Below are 10332 nucleotides of genomic sequence, written 5' to 3'. Positions count from 1 at the left end.
CTTTGGTGTTTCCGTTGTCATTCTAGATACTGTCATAATTCCTCCCAAGGCAGAGGCTTTCTTCTTCCGAATTGCTGGAATCTCAAATCACTGAATACTGTTGTTATTGTTTGCTAGTTTTCCTTTCAGGATACTCAAATTCTAAAATTTCCCCTGGGTTGAATTTCATACATGACTATGCAATCATCTTCTCCGGCGAGCTGAGAGTCTGCCGTGTTCCTTGGGCTGATAGTGCTATAAGTACAGAGCGTTCATGAATGATAAATTATTAATGAAGACCCTGCAGACTGAGTTTTCATAGATGATCTGTATTGTCATCAGTTTCTGGCCCTTGTGAGTGCTTTCCCCACATGTCTTGTAGTAGATATATAGCAGCCACGAACTGGACCACGGATAAACATTCACTTTGCTATTAAGTCCTGCTCGAGTCTCTGCCATTTGGTAGTGACATTTCCCACAGTGAACTCTTTAGTAAATCCATGTGCGACCTCACAAGCATGTCTACTTAGATTAGCTGATGGAGAACACGTGGTTAAGATTTGCTGAGAGCTATTGTTCTTCTTTACTTCTTTAATGATCTGGCTGATTGCCATTGTATGTTCCAGGCATCCAGAGTGCACTGGGACTCCCTCTTTTTGGACACCTGTGTCACTGTACTCATTGGTGAGTAGATATGTTATCGACCTATGGCAATGATGGACCATAAAATCTTCCCAGATACGAAGAAATATCAGCCTCCCACTTTTTGGCTTTCCAAAGATGTCAACTGTGAACCGGAAAGGGTTGTCATAGAGGCCTTCCTCTACTTTCACCCTTACTCCTTTCTCTGGATTGTCTCTGCTCTGCAAAGCTGAAGCAAGTTATCCAGGATAACTTTTAGATCATTAGTGTGGCGTGTATTGTGTGTGCGCGTGCGCGCGTCTATGCATGTGTGTGTGTGTGTGTGTGTGTGTGTGTGTGTGTGTGTGTGATATCTTCTTATTAATTATTTGAATTCTTCTTATATGCAAGGAGCTGATTTCTAATTAAGAAGCAAAGGTCCGTTGCTGTAATTTGGTCGGCATAAGCGATGTGTGTTGCGTATTGAATTTTAGAAAAATCTTGCGTATTTTTATTTTTCCACTTACGACTTACAGGTTGTATTTAAGTGATTGTTCACTAATCGTTACTTGAAAATTAACTAATTGTTACTTATTAACTAATCGTTACTTATTAACTCATCGTTATTTAACTAATCGTTACTCTAAGTTTTTTGATATTACGGCTTAGACACTTAGTAGCAAAGCCGAAAACCCCACCAATTAAATATATAAATCATCGTAGCAGGTCGGAGGCTGGCGCATATCTTTGACTAATTTCATGCAATTCAGTCGAGTAGCCCTTCTCTGATACATTTTGGGATGACAGTGTATGCAGCAGTAGCACCATCTCTGGTAAGAGAGCAACACTCTATTGTGATCTTACTTAAGCTTTGTAGAGAGTCAGCAAATGTTAGAGACTGACGTATTTTCTGAACCTGAAGATAAGGTTGGGTATTCACCAGAACATTTGGAGTGTTTGTGAGGGCTGTAGTAAAGCGCTGCTCACGTCTAAGTGGGTGAGGTGCGATGATATTTCTTCATATGAACAGGGATTTGTTTTTGTTTTTTAGATTTTTCTTTTTTGCTTTTGCTGATGGAAGATTGATGTTGCTCCACTGGTGAATGCCTTCAAGGTCTCCCTTTATGGAATCGGTGCAGGTTGAGGGTTACAGTACCTAGGTTGCGTGTAGCTGATGCGTGTTTTGAGAAGTTTAGTTCTATTATCCGCGCCAGAGAGGGATTTGGACGTGACAGCAAGATGGCCATTGAAGTATTGAAGGAAAAGTGTAGCGACAAACTGAACACTGGGGTACACCAGAATTGATTGAGGGTGGACAGAAAGAGCTCTGTTAATACAGTACGATTGATTCAAGAGACGAGAGAGAGAGAAAGATGTTGCCTGTAGGTTGGAAGTTTCTGTTGGAGATTCACATGCCAGACATGTTGAAAAGTTGTATTGATATTGAGAGCAACAACATTGCTTTTTACCAAATTTCTCTAAGACGAGAGCTCGCAGGTGAATGACACAAGAAAGTAAGTCTCTAGATCTCCAGTGGAATTTGCTCTACGGAATCCATACTGTTGATCGTTGAGGAGAGGAAGGGAGAGAGGGGAAGGGAGGGAGAGGGGACGGGAGGGAGAGGGGAAGGGAGGGAGAGGGGAAGGGAGGGAGAGGGGAAGGGAGGGAGAGGGGAAGGGAGGGAGAGGGGAAGGGAGGGAGAGGGGAAGGGAGGGGAGAGAGAGGGAAGGATAGAGAGAAGGTGAGAAAAGGAGGGGACATAGAGAGAGTGAGAGACAGAGATTCAAAGTGTTGGAGAAGTCGTTGTTGAAGGCTGTTTCCATTACCTTTGAGATATGGAACTGGGTGCAATAGGACAATAGTTGACAGGGGTCAGAAAGGTTACTTTTCTTGGGAATAGAACACACTATGATATGCATTGCCAAAGATCAGGATATTTCCTATAGTGATTGAGAGATTGAAGAGTTTGTTGAGTATAGGGACAAATTCCGTGTTTGAAGGTTATGGAAGAGATGCTGTCAAGGTCGGCGATCTTGTCAGGTTGAAGCGACCGAAGATATTTCCCCTCGACATGTGCGTATATGCAAGGTGATGGTCCTGAAAGGATGTAAAGGGATAGATTTGGAGACCAAATAGGTGTAGTATGGAAGTAGAATCAAAACAAGTAGCGAAGGCGGAGGCTTTTTCGGCGGGGATACTGCACAAAGATCCGTTGTTGCCGAGAAATGGAGAACAAGAAGATTCCACAATGTTGGTGGAGATTCTTTTGGTAAGACACCAGGACTGTCTGCGGTTTGGAAGGTGGTAAAAGTCGAAGGATGTGCAATTCACGAAGGCATCTTTGGCAGTTCGGATAGTAGTTTTGCAGGGTAAAGGGTAAACCCTCCATTGGTCACGATTGACCATGGGATTGCACCGAGAAAGTTCCTCCCCGAGGCACAAGTCCGAGCAAAGTTGTTTGTGGAAGACCAGCAGTCGTCTATGCATTCCAGCCTCCCCTCTCTACGCCATTGATGTTGTCTAAGAGAAAGGCAAAGGCCAATACGGATTGGTACCAGTAAGGTCGCAACTCATTTCTACAGCAGAGTGAACAGGAGCAACGTGAAATAAAATGTCTTGCTCAAGAACACATCACACAGCCCTCTCCGGGGATCGAACCATGCCCGTCATTAAGGAGGTACACTGGACGACACTTCCCCCTCACTATTCAATGATGCACACTCAGATTTACAGTGATTTCGAAACTCCATTATTTCAAATCGATGCTCACCTAGAATATTCTGAAGCACCCCCAGACACCAAAGTTTGGTGACGAGTCTGAATTGAACTCACAGCCTCACGATTGTAAGCCCGACGCTCTAACCACTGAAACATAAGAGCTGTGATATTGAACAACGCTGTCCAGTTTTGGGAAGTGAGTGAATTTCTCCAGATGATGTAGGCCTTGCTTTCCCCTGAACAGCTGCAGTGCAGTTATGAATGAACCACTTGGGGAGATTTGAGTTTCTATCGTGTTGGGGATATAGAGACATACCTAAAAGGATATTTTCAGTCACCTACCTAGATTAGCCGTTGTAGCAGTATTATAGTCCACCGGGCAAATCAATGTACTAGGCCCTATAATATTTATTTATTGACAAGCCACAAACATACGTAGATCAGAATTAGGGCTCTAGACCTGTGAGGTCCCCGGGTAACTGCCTAGTGTGTCTATGCTTTAAGACGGCACAGCTGCCTAGTTGCTTCTGATAGATTAGGAGTGAATCACGTGTACTACCAGAAATAACCGGCATAAAACGGGCAGAATTTCGGCCAGTGGGTTGACTTACAGTACCGTAGGATACGAGGGGTAAAGCGTTATGTAGTATGTAATTCCGACGAGATGGTGGTCGGATGACCCAATAAGATGTAGAGATTATTACGATTTAGGAGAGCAGATTTTTAAGTAAGAAAGAGGTCGTAAGTGTTTAAAGTGTCTTTGTGTCAGTCTGGAATGCGAGTAGAAGGTAAGGCAAGTTGATACATTGAGTTGAGAATAGCAAAATATCAAGCTTTTGCATTAGTAGCTTCGGTATGGGAGATGAGATTCATGAGCTTTGAAGTCACCGAAAACGGTAACTTCGGGGAACGATAAAGTAAGCTATATATTCCTTTAATACAGAAGGAAATATAATCAAAGAGTTACTAGTAGTTTAAGGTGTTCGGAGAGCGAAAACGGAGAAATGTTCATCGTTGAAAACGACGGAGAACCATGAAAAAATTTGTGTGTTGTACGCGCCTCTATATGTATGTATTTATGTATGTATGTATGTATGTATGTATGTATGTATGTATACGTATTTGTGCGTGTGCGTGTTTGTGTGTGCGGGTGCGTGTGTATATAATACACCGGACATAATGCTTAGTGGCATTTCTTCCCATTTTACATCCCGGGATCAAACTGCCCGAGGTCGACTTTGCCTTTCATTCTTTCAGGGTCGATAAAATAATACCAGTTGAGTACTGTAGCTGACGTAATGTACTCTCATCTCCTCTAATATTTTAGGTCTTGTGCCTGTAGTAAAAAGAAAATTGTATTGTATTACATATTTATAATAGAAACACCTCACATTTCTCTACTTTCTCTCTTGTGTGTGTACGAGTTGTGTATGTGATCTCACTGTCTCTAAGTATCCAGGTAAAAGTGGTGGGGGAAATCAATCGTAGACTCATGCAGTTCTGATCAGCCCTAATGAAACAGAATTATACTTAAATGAGATCCAATCGTGACAATCCCTTTTATATTTGTATATCATCGAAATTCTCTAATGTGTACATCCTTTTTTAAAGGTAATATTAGCTGCAATTTCTAGTCGGATGACTGCATAAAGGTTCCCTAGTCGATTCCTATTAGTAACCAATGGTGATGGTTTATAATGAGTCAATAGTATTTGTTTTGAAAATGGATGAGGAGGAGGTAATCTCTTTTCACCCTCTCTTATAAACATTCCTCTCAATTTCCCCTATATTCACCTAACCCTTCTGTCTCGTTCTTTTTCTCCCTCGCTGTATCTTTCTTGTAGCTTTTGTTTTCTCATTTTTTTTTTTTTTTTGAGGTGAGGAAGGCGGAATTTCAGTAAATACTTTTGCTGACCTACTAATACCGTTTTTTATTCTAAATCATCGTCACTATTGTTTCCTTCGTCGTCATCGTGATCGACATAAGCTGTTTCCATGCATATGGTTTTCTTTACTTTCACTACAGAGCAATAAATTCGTAAGACCATGTCTCCAAATGCCAAGCTGTTTTCAGAAATATGTATATCATGGGAAGTAACTCTTGGTTCCCCATTACGCGCGGAAGAACACATTTCTGTGTACAAATATCTGTACGCGTATATACAAAGAGGGAAAAAAATGTGATTACATGTAATTCAGTTATTTATTTGAATTTACTGATTCAGTCCATTTTCACTCTATATTTCCTGCATCTAGGTGTTTGTTCTGTTCAGATGAATACATAGACACATTATAAAAAATCATTAACTGTAATGAATTAATTATATAGTAGAAATGTGTCTGAACAGGTCACAACAAAGCCGACCTATCTTAGAGAAAAATAACCTTGAATAAAAACTGATACATTATAGCGAATGATTTTAGTTCTATCAGATGGCCTCCCTACTGTCGATGGTATGATAAAATTCATGCAACCCATGCTATTACGTGGTTTGTGATAGAAAAGGCATTAACCATTAAAAAACTCATGCAATCATAAATTTGAGGAAGAACTCTAATTGTGTATACAAGACTAACACTATATTAACACTGAACAAGGTGTGTGCTGGCTTGGTGTAAACATTCTTTGACTCTCATCAAATGATCATATGAGTGCTCTTCCTTCAAGATGTTGGCAGATATAAAGAAACCGGCGAAAGTAAAGAATACATACACCGGGTGTTTAGGGCTAAGGCTTTTGTTACGCCAAAAACGGGTGGTGTACGTATTTTTTACCTCTGCCTAAGTAACCTACACACTGCCACCAGTAGAGAGGTTTTAGATGGATAGGTTGTTTTCCATCTAATGTGACTCTACTCAGAAGGCTGTAACATCATTGGACAGGAACACGGTATAAAGAAATACATGGAACAAGGTGGTAACTTTAAATATCTTTAATGTGGCCACAAATATAAATACGAACGGAATAATAAATGGAAGTGGTTGATGGACATTTATTCATATATCTACATGCATCTGCGTGGGTTGTATGTTTGCTGTTAACCCTGGTGAGGACGCTCATGAACAGCGATATAGGTCAGTTTTGGCATGGCTTTTACAGCTGGATGCCCTTCCAAATGCCAACCACTTTACAGTGTGGACTGGATGCTTTTTAAGTGGCATCAGCACTGGCAGGGTCACTAAGTAACTTGCATGACAAGGAATCTTTGAGAGGGAAGGAGGCATTGGAGGAGGTGATCTTGTGTCAGATGATGAAAGGTTAGAGTGTGACAGAGAGACTGAGAGACAGAAACAGATGTCTTGTTGTGGAGGAGGTACATGCATACCAACCCAAGAAAAGTATATACTTATTTCTCACATAGTCAGTTTAGTATCCATTGTTGTATACAAGAGGGAAGACTGCCTGATATGGATTTTTAATGCACATGAATATAGTTGGGTGAAAAAGTGCTAAATGATGCAAATAGAAACCTGTAGAATAGGAAGAATGAAAAAGCCATGACAGAAGTGTCGAGGCTGATCTCAGAATGTATTGCCTCAGAAAGATTACAAAGGACTACAACAAGTGAGAGACACTGTGTTTAAAGTAACTCATCCAACCTATGTGAGCATAAAGATGTAAAAATTACAATGATCGTGATGATGATGATGATGATATATATAAATAGAGTATACATTTAAACACATAAGAGATATCCACCTTAGAATTCGTATTGATCACATATATATATATATATATATATATATATATATATATATATATACATATATATATATATATATATATATATATATATATATATATATATATATATATACCATCATTGTGGGGGGGGGCATGTATGCATGTGTGCACGCAAATATGTATATGCATATATTTGGGTCTCTTGCTCAATATGTACTTGTGAAATCTCCATCTGATGATCTCTCATGTACAATTCAGTCATCTCCCTATCATGTACCTTTTCTGCTTGCTATATTATTTTGCTACTGTAACTAAGGAATGCAGTATTTGATACACCATATCATCATCCTTTCTGCACTGCTACTCATCATTCCTTTTAACCACTTGCTAATAACATTCCTAACTTAGTCTTAACATTGCCCACTACCACCTCTTTTACCATTTACCATTCTCATTCCTCATTTCCTGCCTTCTCCCACTAATTATTCTGCTCTTGAAGCTTTCACCCACCCTTCTTGATTCTTTTACTGTTATATCTCTGTCTACTAATCAACATGTGGAGGCGCAATGGCCCAGTGGTTAGGGCAGCGGACTCGCGGTCATAGGATCACGATTTCGATTCCCATCCGGGTGTTGTGAGTGTTTATTGAGCGAAAACACCTAAGGCTCCACGAGGCTCCAGCAGGGGGTGGTGGTGAACCCTGCTGTACTCTTTCACCACAACTTTCTCTCATTCTATGTTTCTGTTGTACTTGTATTTGAAAGGGTCAGCCTTGTCACACTCTGTGTCACGCTGAATCTCCCCCGAGAACTACGTTAAGGGTACACGTGTCTCTGGTGTGCTCAGCCACTTGCACGTTAATTTCACGAGCAGGCTGTTCCGTTGATCGGATCAACTGGAACCCTCATCGTCGTAAGCGACGGAGTGCCAACAACAACAACTAATCAACATCTTGGACCCATTTAATTGAGTGTCTGAATGCATTATGTGTATCCCATTACACTTTCTAATCTTATTGGATACAAAGTAACCTTACTAGTGCCATTGCCATGATAAAATGCACCCAGTAATTGGTAAAGGAGTGAAGACAGTATCAAGCTGGGAAGAACCTTTATTCTTGTGGTGAACATGATAGTCTTTCTATTACTGGTGCCATGATAAAATGCACCCAGTACACTCTGTAAAGTGGTTGGTAAACAAACAAAGACAACATAGGTCTAAGGGGACTCTTTAAGTCTTATAGAGGACATGACAACTTCTTTGGTTGTCATGTACTGGATCCACAGTAAAATGCATCCAGTAACTCTGTAAAATCGTTGATGATGCAAAAGATATTAAGTCATAGAAACCAAACCAAAAGATGGGAAGATATGAGCAAAACATGGTCGTCTGACACATCTAGATGGGCACTAACTAAGAAGTAACTCAGAATAGGAACTGTCTTGGACTGTGACAGTATGTCAAACCCATGCCAATTTGGAAAGCAACGTTAAATAATGGTGGTGGTGGTGGTGGTGGAGGTGGTGATGATGATGATGATGATGATGATGATGATGATGATGATGATGATGGCGATGATGATGACAATGATGATGATGACAACGATGATGATGATGATGGTCAACATTTTGACCACTTCCATTTGAAGAAGGCATGCATTAAATTTGTTTTGCCTGTGAAATTAATGGATTTCATGGCTGCCAGCTTAAATAAGCATTTCTACTGTTTCTAAGTTCCTTAAATTCAGCATTTCATAAATTTTTAATCGTTCTCTGTTGTTAAATTTTTTGTGGCATATCACTAAAAAAGTGCTCAAAGAAGTGGCATTTTAGGAAAATATGAACTTGCATAATGTTACATGATGTTGCATATTGTAACATGTCAAGTTATATAATGTACTTGTGTTCTAAATTAAAATTGCTATGGAAGCATACATAGTAATAACCAATAATAGCCATTTGTTTCATATGTATTACTATAGATTACACCACATCAAATGTACCAATTATTCCCTTGATACATGCTTGGATTTGCAGAATATCTGATGTCAGTGAACTAACCATGCAACTCAACATTGACTGCTGACTTGAATGTTTAATTACCTGGAATATTTAGAATGAACTGTCTAGCCAAAAGGTGATGTGCTTTGATGTTGATTCGCCATGATCTGATTTATTTGGTCCCTCCTTTTTTATGATATATATTTATATATATATATATATATATATATATACATATATATATATATATATATATACATATATATATATATATATGCCAGTCAGCCAGCCAGCCACCCCACTTCGAACTGGCTCCTGTGCACTCACTACATTCTCAGAGTGGTTGGTATTAGGAAGGGCATCCAGCTGTAGAAATATTGCCAGATCAGATTGGAGCTTGGAGCCTGATAGCTATTTCGATTCAGAAATCTTTAGACAATTAATTTATAAAATTAAATTTATTATAAGACGAATATCTTCAGATGTAGAAAGGATATACTAATTAGAAATACATGTTTGAGATAATATGTATTTAGATAATTTAGATAACATGTTGAGATAGCATATTTACATAACATGTTGAAATAACGTGTAACATAGCCATTATCTCAACATGTATTTCTAATTGGTATATCCTTACTACCTCTGAAAGGATTCATCTTATAGTGATTTTAATTTTATAAATTGATTATCAAAAGCAAAAGTTCTCAACCCATTTTGGCCCATTATCACCCTTGGAGTCACAAATGGCTCCCCAAGAAATTATTTTTATTTTTTAATATACTACTTATTTTGATATCAGTAGATAATGATTAAAAAAATAAAGGTTGTCATTTTACATATGCACTTGTACGCAGTGGGGAGTACAGATGTACAAATTGAAATGCAAAAAAACAAAACAAAATAATGAATTGAAAGTTTGGTAATTACATTTATTTCCTCCATGCAACACTTATGAGATCAACGTGTTGTCTATCGAAAGAGTGCTCTTTGGTACATGAGAGCCCCTTTGTGCTAAAACGCCCCCCCTCCTCGAGCTCCAAATGGCCCCCCCCCATTGAGAACCTTTGATCTAAAGATTAATAAATAATTTTTATTAATTACCTCTCCATTTTCTCCTTATTCTTCATATATATATATATATATATATATATATATATACACAGGGTGTAATGGGTAAATTATTGTCATTTTATATTTTTAATTTCACACATGCTCCTTGTTTGATTTTGATTTTGTTGACTACACAGTATGGTAGGGTCAGCTTGACATTCGCACCGAAAGCTCCAATACGAACATTTCAGAGTGTTTGGGTCTCAGTCTGAGGA

Source organism: Octopus bimaculoides, chromosome 11 (genome assembly GCF_046866305.1).
Source record: "Octopus bimaculoides isolate indiv1 chromosome 11, ASM4686630v1, whole genome shotgun sequence".
NCBI lineage: Eukaryota > Metazoa > Mollusca > Cephalopoda > Octopoda > Octopodidae > Octopus > Octopus bimaculoides.
This window is presented reverse-complemented; position numbering follows the sequence as displayed.